This window comes from Oratosquilla oratoria, chromosome 3 (assembly GCF_046742065.1).
Source record: "Oratosquilla oratoria isolate Oo_2021 chromosome 3, ASM4674206v1, whole genome shotgun sequence".
In the NCBI taxonomy this organism is placed as follows: domain Eukaryota; kingdom Metazoa; phylum Arthropoda; class Malacostraca; order Stomatopoda; family Squillidae; genus Oratosquilla; species Oratosquilla oratoria.
The window spans coordinates 13,902,851-13,913,849 of NC_134779.1; the positions used below are offsets into that span (position 1 = coordinate 13,902,851).

A 10,999-nucleotide genomic window follows, 5' to 3' on the forward strand; every position below is an offset into this window, starting at 1 on the left:
TAATAATAATAATAATAATAATAATAATAATAATAATAATAATAATAATAATAATAATAATAATAATAATAATAATAATGCATCCATACATGTAACAAAGGCTTTTTCCCCTTTACAAGGGAGGTAGCCAAAGTCAAAGGCATAAATCCACTTCCGCCCAATTCATCTCCACATACTCCACTCCCATTCACCACCTTTCCCTCCCTCCTTTCTTGGCTCCTCCTGGATGATGGGTCAACCCTGCCGCTTCATTAATCGCCCCCCCCCCTTTCCATCCCCTCATGCAGAAAAAGAGAGGACGGGGAGAAATCCCTTTGGGCCTGCGTCAATATATTCACATATACTACCTCACCCCCATCCCCCACCCACTCCTTTCCATGCATCACAGTATCATCCATAGACAACCATTCTCCATTCACCCCTATCTTCTGTCTTCTCCCTTCCCTCCTCAACAGTCATTCCTCTCTTCCCCAATGCCCCTTTTACCCCCATCCATCCATCTCATCCTAAGTCGCCCCCTCATGTTCCTTCCTTCCACCTCTCTCTTCCACACCTCTTTTACTAACCTTTCTTCACTCATTCTTTCCATGTGTCCAAACCATCCCAATACTCTTTCATCAACCCTATCTCCCAGCTCCCTTTCCACCCCCGCTCTCCTCCTCACCACCTCATTTCTCACTCTGTCCAACCTATCATACTTCTCAGGCATTTCATTTCAAACACATTTAAGCTCTTCCTCTCTTATGCCTTATGGTCTCATTCTTATGTTCTTATGTTCCATGTTTCTGCCCCATACAATGCTGTCTGCACAATAACTCCTTCATACAATCTCCTCTTAGCATCCATTCCCAAATGTCTATTTCTCATTACACTTTTTAGTCCACCAAGGCATTTACTTGCTTCTCTCAGTATACACTTTACCTCCAACTCCACTCTTCCCTTTCCTGCCACATTCGCACCTAAGCATCTAAAGGTATTCACTTCCTCCAGTCTCTCTCCCTTCATGCTCACTTCCAATTTACTCCCATCTTCTCCCTTGTACATCTCATCACCTAATTTTTACCCACATTCATCCTCAAATTCCTTCTATCGCACACCTTCCCAAACTCTGTCACTGACTTCCTTGATCCCTCCTCTGATCCTGCTACAAGTGCAGTATCGTCAGCAAACAACAACTGGTTTATCTCCCACTTTTCTCCAGTTTCTTTAACCATCTCCAAACCCCGGCGTTTACCTCTCGCACTACTCCATCCATGTATAAATTGAACGGCCAAGGCAACATAAATACTCATTTTCTCCAGGTTCTACTACTCTCGTAATAACTCTTGACTGCTCTTAACAGCTCTCCTCCTGTCTCATATATATGTAATACCTCCAATGGTGCCTTCCTGTCTACCTTGTCATAAGTCTTTTCCAGATCCATAAAGACCCTGAAAACATCCTTACCTTTTCCTAAATCTTTCTCACATATCTGCCTTACCACAAAAATATGATCTAAGCAACCCCTACCTGTCCTAAACCCACACTGTTCCTCAACAATTACTCCCTCTGTTCCTCTCCTAATCCTCTCAATCAAAACCCTCCCATAAGCCTTCCCAACTACATCTAAGAAACTGATCTCTCTGAAACTATTACACTCATACTTGTCCCCTTTTCCATTGTAAAGTGGAACTATACAGGCGCTACTCCAGCCCTCCGGCACTCTACCCTCTTTGAGACAAATATTAAACAACTTCACCACCCAGTCCACCATCACTGTACCTCCCTTTTTTAGACACTCCGCATAACACCTATCCAACCCAAATACCTTACCTGCTCTCATCATTTTAATAACTGTTTTCACCTGATCTTTTCTTATTTCTCCTCCATTTTCCTCATTCATCACGGTCATTTTCTCAGCGCTTCCCACTACAACTACCTTTCTCTCCCTATCCACCTTCACATTTAACAACTCCCTAAAATACTCTGCCCATCTTCCTCTTACTGCCTTCTCTTCCATTATCATCTCTCCATCTGCACCCTTTACCTTTTCTTCTCTACTTGATTTACCTCCTCTTCCTCTCATAATTTTTCCAAAACATATTTTTCTTACTTTCAAATTTTTCTATCATACCCTTTCCCCATTTCACATCTGCTCTCCTCTTTGCCTCTTTTATCTTGTGCTTTACTTCTCTTCTCTTTTCTTTGTACTTCTCATATGATTCGTCCTATTTTGTAACCAATCTGTGGATACTCGTTTCTTCTCTTCTACAACCTTCTTTGCTTCATCATCCCATTACTCACTACCCTTCCTTCTATTTCCTTCCATCCTCCTTGTTTCACACACCATCGTTGCACACCTTGTGACTCCCTCCTTGAACCATCCCCATTCATCCTTCATTCCTAGTTCTAATCTATCCTTCACTCCCTCCCACTCTTCTCTAAGCTTCTTATACTCCTTCTCCTTTTCTTCTTCATTTAAGCAGTTTACTTTAAGCACCTCCCTACCTTCTGTCCTTTTCCTCTTTCTCCATCTATCCTCCACTCTCAACTTACCTTCTACCAAAAAGTGATCTAATATTCCTCCACTCTCTCCCCTTAGAACATGTATATTCAAAACTCTCCCTATTCTTCTCCTGGTTACCACTATATAGTCCATTAAACCCCTATCTACAACCCTTCCATACACCACCCTCTTCCACATGTACTTATGCTTGACTTTCCTCCTAAACACTGTATTTACTACCATCCAGCTCTCTTTCTAGACACATCTCCACAATCATCTCTCCTCTTCGATTTTTTCTTGGAACTCCACACTTCCCAATCACTCCGTCTATTGGTTCATCACCTACCCTAGGATTGAGATTTCTCAATACCACTGCATTGGTATTTCTCCCTAAACCCTCTATGCACTCATCTGAATATATCCAAAAAGCCTCACTTTTCTCTACACTCTACTCACTACCAGACCCATATGCACTTACAAAGACCCACATTTCCCTTCCCAGTTTCTCCTTCATCCACATTAACCTTGAAAAAACTCCTTCCACTCCACCACACGTTTAGCTATCTCTTCACTTACTATTATAGCCAACCCTTCTCTCCCTCGTCCTTTCTTCACTCCTGACACCTTCCAAACTACACTCTAAACTCAAAATCCAAAATCGCCCTTCCCTTTCAACTTAGTTTCACCCAATGCCAGCACATCCATCTTTTCTCTCACAAACATACTGCCTATCTCTTCTCTTTTACTCTCATTTGTACTACATCCACGCACATTAAAAGACCCAAACCTTAGGGTTCTAGTTGAAAAACTCCCCTCAGACCAATCTTATGCCTTTGCTTTTTTTGGGAATGTCCCCCTCCCTTGGGGCTACAGAGAGTAGTATTCCTTGCCCCATCCCCCCCCCCCCCGTCGCGTTTTTCTCGTCTTTTACGACTCAAGTGGGAACACTCAGCGGCAGTATTCTTTCTCCCCTACCACGAAAAAGGAAATTAATATTCAGAGAAGTGGTACAGGATAGCATTAAATGTGTGTATGTGGGGGGGGGAGGGGGACAGCATAACGGAGGCACAGCCGTAGTACGATAAAGTAGCATTGCTTCTCTATGAATAGAAATATCCTCTATCACAGACAAAATTATGTGTATCTCTGGTCCGTAGGGGCGCCCCATATAGACCCTAAAGTATCAGCTGCATTCTACTTAGCAGCTTTTAACCCCACACTAACATACAACCAATAACCCAGACAGGGTATAACAATAATGATGATAATAATAATAATGATTATGATGATAATAGTGATAATAATAATGATAATAATAATAACAATAATGATAATAATGATAGTAATGATAATAATAGTAATGATAATAATAATAACAAAACAACAATAATAATAATAATAATAATAATAATGATAATAATAATAAGAATAATAAAATAACAATAATAATAATAATGATAATAATAATAATAATAATGATAATAAAATAATAATAATAATAATAACAATGATAATAATAATGATAATAATAATAATAACAACAACAACAACAATAGTAATAATAATGATGATAATAATAATAATAGTAATAATAATAATAATAATAATAACAATAATGATAATAATATTGAAAATAAATGTTCCTGCCCTCAATCCTGAGAGGTCTGGCGTACGATATTGATGCGCGAGATTATCCACTTGACGCTGGAAATGCCTGGGCGAGTAGGGTGAGAGGTTGTGTATATTGCCATGATCATCATGTGTCTGTGGCCCGGTTCCTTGTAGGGAAAATGTCTACTCACACTAAATAGATGAATAAATGACCTACATATATGAGTTGATAGATAAGTAAATACAGTAAATGAATACAATTTTAAATAAACAGGTAAATATATTTTTATGATAGTAATAATAAACAAATAAAAAAAAATACAGAGATGAATAAAACTTGATTCAATCACACACACCCCACCGCCGCCCTTCTACCCCCATCTTTTCGGTGCGATAGCGTCCTCAAAGATAGCACTGGTTATTTCCGACACAAGACAAAATACTCCTTGAGGGCATTATCTCGCTGTCAGAACGCCCTGTGCAACTCCCACATGGTGGTATGGGGGTACATATGTGGGAGGCAGAAGAAAGTTAGGAAGACCTAGAGGAAAGGAAGCAAACATTACCGCTGGGATAGAGACAAATGTAGAAAGAAGAAGGAAGGACAAGTTATTGTTATTGATTGGCAGGTTATGGAGGCAGAAGAGGAAGAGGAGGAGGAACAAGCAGGGAATGTAATGAAAAACGTGATACGAGTCCTGCATCTGTATACCAACAAGGAGAGGAGCATAGCGGGTGCAAACAACACAAGGTTCCAATAAGGAAAGGTTTTCTTCTGGGCCTTTTGTATAGTGTGTGTTTTTGTGTGTGTGTGTATTGAAGTTTCATAAGATAAGATTTATCTTCATGCTTGAGTTTGTCTTACTAATGGCAGGCTTCTTTGAAGCTAATGAAGTTCCGTATATGCGTTATATGTTTTTATATTTGTACTTAAGACACGTTTATCATATACACGACATCATCATGATTTAGTCCTTCATATGAATTTTATGTACACGGTAAGTTATTGATATAATGCCCGCAGCAGATTTGCAGATACAAAAGGTATTCTCGCACAAATCCCATGTATCTACAATATAGGTAAGCGTAGTTTCATGTATCTCTACAATAAAAGTAAGCATAGTTGGAGAGCAGGTGCCTCATTTCGAAGTTAATCCCGCCCAACTACAATGTAAATCTACTCCAGCGCTATCGGATGGCACACGCCACGGTAATTACGGTGAAATCCCTCCGACGCCATTAGAAGCGCTCTAAAACAGATAAGAAACTTACCTCGAAGAAGGCTCTTTGCCAAGTTGAAGAGCCGAGTGGTGTGTGACCAGTCACTGTGATCTGGTGACAGGGAAGGTCTCCGTCACAGGAAAACAGGGAAGAAGTACCCACATCCCTTTATGTTACAGCCAACCCTAGGAAGGTCCACTGGCGGGTGCAATTATTCTACCCAAGATGTCCATGTAACGACTGTCTTACGGGGGTGGAGTTTTTGCGCACTAAATCAGTCATTGGTTCCCTTTTTTCTGGTTTCCTGACACTGCCATCGCTCTCTTTGTTTTGTGTTTTGTCGGAAAGAGCCTCTTTGTCGTCGTAGGTTTTTTTAAGCATCCAAGTACTGTCGCGAGCTGACGCATAAATCTTCTTAGATTTCAACCGCGCAGGTGACTTACATCATAGGTTTTGTTGCTGACACTTCTCAAGCAAGAGGTTTTGTGTTTTAGATCTTGTGCGCACACTTAGAACCACCGCGCTGATCATCCTGGCCGAATCATCGGGGAGACAAAGAAACTAGACCATCTCGAAACCACGGCATCTGGTTGGTAAACATTGTTTAATTATTTGCACGTGTCCCGAACTATTGTTTTCCACCCAGCAGGTCAGCTTTGTCCGACTCCAACCCGCCACCAACGTTCCCACTCAATAGATCCTAGCCACACGTTGTCTTCACGTTCGCAAACACACCCATGGCCGTAGTAATGAGTGAACGTTGTTTGTAAAGAACGATACACTTCGAAACATCGAGAGGGGAGAGGAGATTGTACGACGGACGACAGCGAGCGGGAAGCCACTAAGCCCAACGACGCCGCGAGCGCGCTACCCAATACCCAAGCAATGCCCAACTGTCGCTTCTACCCGGCACCTCCTCCGTCCTCGCCTGCCACAGTGTGTGCTGCTGCTGCTGCATGCCATTCTCTGCCACCAATAATTCCTCCTTCCCGCTTCCTCCTTACACTCCAATTATCTCGTGGTCCAAACACGAAATAGCAGGTCTTCCGCCGCGAACAGTGTATCATCTTCATCGCCTCGGGCTCGTCGCTTTTACCGCGTCGTCCCCTCAGCCATCGCGCGAGTCGGCTCTTTTGCTCTCTTTTTCTCTTTAAATATATATATATATATGTGTATATATATATATACATATATATATATACGCATACACACACGCACACACACACACACACACACACACACACACACACATATATATATATATATATATATATATATATATGTGTGTGTGTGTGTGTGTGTGTGTGTGTGTGTGTGTGTGTGTGTGTGTGTGTGTGTGTATGTATGTATATATGTCCTCTCCCTCTTTTTCTCTACCTGTTCCCCTCCCTGCCTTTCTTTTTTCTTCTTCGCTCTCCCTCCCTCTCTTTCTTATTCTCGTCCTCTCTCTCTCCTTTCTCTCTCTCTCTCTCTCTCTCTCTCCAGAAGCGCCGGTAAACTGTGGTTCTTTCTCCTTTATCCTCTTTCTTCCCATTCTCTATCGTTTTCCCTCTATTTCTTCCTTTCCCTCACTTTCTCTCTCTCCCCTTCTCTTTTTCTCTCTCTCCCATCTTAACCCAGGATAGAAGGAGGCCTTTCATGATCTGAAGTAAATCTTCAGGCGAATGACACTCAGCTGTCAAGTGGCGATATATCATATGAACTCAGTGGCATGCAGAGAGGGGGGGGCACGGAGGGGCGGTGGCTCCGGACATCCAAACAGGGTGGGGGGTATCATTTGGTGGGTAAGAACTTCATAAATTTGGTTTAATTATATCTAAATCGAGTGAATTATCTATTTTGTGTTTCATCTGTGATTACATATTCAAAATATCTATCTCATAATATTTCAGTCAAGGAATTGGGTTGGGATTCACCAGACTGTATGTACAGTAATCCTTGACTGTGTGTATTCCTTGACTGTATGTAATCCTTGACTGTATGTAATCTTTGAGGAAAAGAGAATCTGGGCATTGATGAGATGGGCAGACCGTGGTTGTCATACCCACGTATGAATGAACTGATGACGAAATACGATCATTCACAGATCAGTGAACACACCACATATGAAAGTAGATAACTATTTGCAAATAATAATGGATTCTTTAACACTGTATTCTAATTAGATTGAAATGAATTACATTTCAAACAAATCTGCAAACTGGATCTGAATCAACCAAACGATTCCCAAAAAGTGAAATATACAAGTAAATAAATTATTAAGTAAATTATTTGATGAATGAATAAGTAATCCAGCCGGGTGAGATGATGCGGAACCAGCTGGAGACAAACAAACAAACAAACAAACACATAAATAAATGAATAAATAGATAAAAACACAGAAGAATCAGGACTAGGCAGCCATCTTGAGAAACATGCCTAGAATGGCTACACCCCCCCCCCCACTGACGAGTGTTGTTGTTGCTGTGGACAATCTCTTGCCGTTGTCTATCGTTCTAAGCTCATATGATAATCCTTGTAACTAAGATCCAGTGAACTAACTGTAACTAAGATACGATGATCCATAGTTAGCGAGTTAGTTAACCTAAACCTCTAAAATCAACCTCCCACCCTCTAACTGGGTTAAGCTTAACCTGGGTGAAAAGACTTAAGCAATCCAATTTAACTTCATTTGCTAGTTACGAACCTAAACCCACAGGATTAACCCCCATCACTGCCTAACGAGGTTAAGCTTAACCTGGGTTGAAAGACCTAAATAACCCAGTTTACCTTATTTTGCTGTATTTCACAAACCTGATTCTCTTAATTTTGACATGGATCTCACTAATTCACATGATCTTTACTCAGATACCAAACTAAATTCCTATTATTTAGTAACCAGGGGAACAAAAATAATTATATAGATAAGAAGATAAAGTGAAATACATTAATGAAAAAATTAAATAGAATTAATAAATAAAAAAATAAGATAGAAAAATCTAGAGTTCATCTAACCTTACCCTGTACTCATAAAAAAAAATCAGTTTTAGACTAGATATACTAGAAATATCAATTCTATGAATCGTCTAGTTTTCACCTGTCATTTCCTCACTGTCAGGGCACTGTTGATCTTTTCTTCCTGTGTGCGTGTGGGGGGGAGCCCTGTTCACACTAGCGGTTTCAACCGCGGCGGTTCACTTGCAATCTAAGTCAGCGGAGGCGTTCACATACAACCGCGCAGTTTTCTTTGATTATGCGGTACCGCCGCGATTTAAACCGCTAGTATGAACAAGGTCCACTGTATATTTTCTCCAACGGTCCTTCCCATGTAGGTCTATACGGACCAGAGTCACACAGTATTTTTTCATGACTGGAGACTACCGCCCCGACCCACCCCCTGAGAACATGTAAGGGGGACTAGACTAGAGGGGAAAAACTAATCTAATGACCAGTGTTTTTCGGACATAACTGATGATAACGTAACGAAACTTAAAGATATATATACATTTTTGGGACACCCTGCGCGTGCGCGCGCGCATGTGTGTGTATGTTGCATTTGGCGCAAAACACAATAAAACAAATGGACTGCGCCATGGCCAAAGAGTCGAAATATTTTTCACCAATTCCTTAGCCGAATGAAATCATCGGGAGCAAGAATAGTGTGACTAAAGGTTAAAGATAACATCTCCGTTTTTGTGTGTGTGTGTTAATCAGTAGTCTTTGAAAAGAAAACGTCCGCTCAGAGTAAAATGTGTTTTTCATTTTTTTTTTCTTTTTTCATAATTGAATCCATTCGCGCAAGAACGGTTGACATCTGGGTGGTGGGGGTGGGGATGGGGGGCTCATCTTGCACCTATTAAATTACTTGTCTGAATATTTAGTTGTTGTTGTTTTTTCCTTCCCTTTCGTAAGCTTTTGAATTTTATTTCTCTGTAGCACACATATACTAAAATGAATAATTAAGTATAATAAACAGAATTGAACGTAACGTCTGAAAAAACACAGACGCGTTCATCTTGCGCCGTGCACAATTACCGAACGCAGCACTTTTGTTCTTCAACACGTTCGAAGAACAATTAGGTCTACCTGAAGCACAACAATATATACTATCCCACCTTAAATCTCTCCCTGACTAACTCTTGTCTCGAAGGATAGAATAGCTGGTTATCGCTGACGAAATACTAAATATGACAACATAAATGTAGCCATTCTGCCATTTATTTAGTTTCTGAGTCTGTCTTGCTCCTCAGTCACTTCCTCTACCCAATCTATGGTGCACATTTGTTTTGTGTCTCTGTTCTACTCCTGCTTGTCTTATCGTCCCTAAAATCTTCCCTCGCGGGAAATCGTTTTTCCTCCCGTGCGTGGCCATTTCTCTCGTTGGCGCCTACATTCCTACTCGACATGCGTTCCTCCCCCCTTTGTTTTCCCCGACTTCGCTCCCGCGTCCAAACACTACGTCATGTCGTCGCCCGTAATTAACTGGCGCGAAATCTTTTGACCAATCCAAGCAGCTCACGTTGAATTTTAAGCGATGAAGACCCAAATACCCACTTCACTATTCATATAATTAGTGTCCTAGACGAGTTTCATCTGTCGATCTATCAACCCTACTAGTTTCAGCATCCAAGACGATTGGAAAATACTCCAAGAAACAAGTGGTATCAGTACCACAACGCTCACACAACGGATCCTGTTTGTACTTGATTACGTAATATACCTTAAATACAGATACGTTCCTAGGGAGTTATCATTGAAATAGTAAAGTTATGACAATAGTAGAATAGAGGGATAATACAAGATAAATTTTTTTAACAATCCCTTCCATCTTGTAATTTGATTCTTTGACTCATTGTTTACGTGGACCCAACAATTTTGATCTATTAACGCCACTCTGTTCATACTTGCTACCCTTCCCCTAGTACAGTGGAACTATACATGCACTCCTTCAGTCCACTAGTATACTACCTTAACTGAGATATCCTAAACGAACTCGCCAGCCATTACACAGTAACTATATACATTGTCACTCATTTCACATAACCATCCAATCCAGGTTCCTTCCAAGCTTTCATCTCTTTCAGTGCTATGTATTTTTTTGTTTTGTCTGTGTCACTCTTTCCCACCACAGTCATTCCCCTGATTATCTCCCGCTATCACAGTGAAAACCTTATTTTCCTCTATGTTGAACACTTCCTCAAAATTCTTTACCCATCTTCCTATCACAACCATCTCCACCATTAACAACTGTTCATCTGTTCCTTTTACCCTATCCTTTGTGACCAGTGATGGACGCCTGGTGGTAGTGGCCCTGCAAAATGGAGGGCAAAGAACCCCCTCCTAGACACCCCCCCCCCCCCGCCATTTCGGAAACCCATCATTCCTCTCACCTCCATCTGGGACAGGGCTTTTTGTCAAATGTACTTCCTCCACCTTCACATGGGAACTGACAACCAGTGACTGCTCCCCTCATACTACTTTCATCTGGTGACAAAAGTTCCACACAGGTACAATGTAGACATTAAACCCAAATTTCTTCCCAAAGAAATCGATGGTAGGACCATTGTCAGCCACTGTGGGGCTGCAGGCTTCCAGTTAGGCAAACTCAAAGTAACAAATTTTTACTTCATACGTGAGGAACTCAGATGGGAAGGATAATGCATATATATGTATATATATATATATATATATATATATATATAC

At 40.9% G+C, this 10,999-nt stretch overlaps 1 protein-coding gene across 3 annotated transcripts in view; it reads right to left on the reverse strand.

The window, feature by feature from the left end:
• LOC143020604 (zwei Ig domain protein zig-8-like) overlaps positions 1-6,273 on the reverse strand; it is an 82,326-nt gene extending 76,053 nt beyond the window's left edge. Inside the window, exon 1 of one of the 3 annotated variants that reach the window (XR_012965910.1) lies at positions 5,369-6,265. The gene's annotated coding sequence lies outside the window, so the exon portion shown is untranslated. Of the gene's footprint in view, positions 1-5,368 lie in introns of all 3 variants that reach the window. The other 2 variants (XM_076177051.1, XM_076177045.1) reach the window with 2 other exon arrangements.
• Between the last annotated feature and the right edge of the window lie 4,726 nt (positions 6,274-10,999).